We start from the raw sequence: 1,418 nt of genomic DNA on the forward strand, positions 1-1,418 counted from the left end.
TTTTTTAAAACAGTAACAATATTAATATAAATCCTGCATATATAAACTATAACAATTTAGAAAAAAATGAGAGGAAGAGAAATAAGAATATTGTACCCAAGGTTACCCTCAAGCAAGAGAACTCTACCCCAAGACAGAGGAAGACCATGATAAAGAGGCTATGGCACTACCCAAGACTAGAGAACAATGGTTTGATTTTGGAGTGTCCTTCTCCTAGAGAGAGAGAGAGAGAGAGAGAGAGAGAGAGAGAGAGAGAGAGAACTGTTTCAATTTTGTGTGCTTGAGAGAGAGAGAGAGAGAGAGAGAGAGAGAGAGAGAGAACTCTGTTTCAATTTTGTGCGCTTGAGGTAGTTGAAAACTACATAGGAGATTGGTTAAGCCAATACACAAACACACACACACTCTCTCTCTGTCTCTGTCTCTCTCTCTCTCTCTCTCTCTCTCTCTCACACACACACACACACACACACACACACACATTGTAACATTTAAAATAATTAAAATGATATTAGATGGAGCCAACCTTTTTTCTCTTTCTCTTTAAGTAGAATCATTGAATCGTCTATCGACTCGAAAGGGCTTGGGATAGGGGGGGGGGGGGAGCTAAATAGCCCAACATCAATCGAGACAAAAACGTTTTTGTATAGTCTTAAAAGAGAAATAAATTCCTTCAGTTCTTTACAATTTTCCCAATATCTGCAGATTTCAATTGAGTTTACTCTTTCTTTGGTTAACAGGGAAGGGACATCGCTATGATCTAACTACTGTTCAGTAAAGCTTATTGAGACCCAAAAAAAGTTGATTAAACAATGAATTAAGAGTTTGGGCTGGGAAACCAAATATAATAAAACTTTCTACTAAATGAAAAAAAAATGATTATTAATTTGTTTTCTAAAATTTTTAAACATGGTGGCTATTTTTGTGTTCATCGTCCGTTTTCTACTGCTAAGGAGGGTGGATATGGTCCTTGTGTTACTACTAAGTAGGTAGACCTTAGTTTTTTCTTACTGCTAAGTAATGTGTACATGCCACTTCTCTCACTGCTAAGTATGATTGAAATATCCCTTCTCTTACTGCTAAGTTGGGTGAAAATGTCCCTTCTCTACTGTTAAGTAGGATGGAAATTTTCCTTCTTTTACTGCTAAGAATGGTAGTTATGGCCCTTCTCTTACTGCTAGGTAGGGTGGAAATGTCCCTTCTCTTACTGCTGAGTAGGGTTAAAATGTCCCTTCCATTACTGAGCAGTATGGTGCAAATGTCCCTTCTCTTACTGCTAAATAGGGTGAAAATGTCACTTCCATTACTGTTAAGTATGGGGAAAATGTCCTTCCTCTTACTGCTAAGCAGGGTGCATTTGTCCCTTTTCTTACTGCTAAATAGGGTGAAAATATCCCTTCTCTTACTGCAAAATAGGGTGA

Source organism: Palaemon carinicauda, chromosome 25 (genome assembly GCF_036898095.1).
Source record: "Palaemon carinicauda isolate YSFRI2023 chromosome 25, ASM3689809v2, whole genome shotgun sequence".
NCBI lineage: Eukaryota > Metazoa > Arthropoda > Malacostraca > Decapoda > Palaemonidae > Palaemon > Palaemon carinicauda.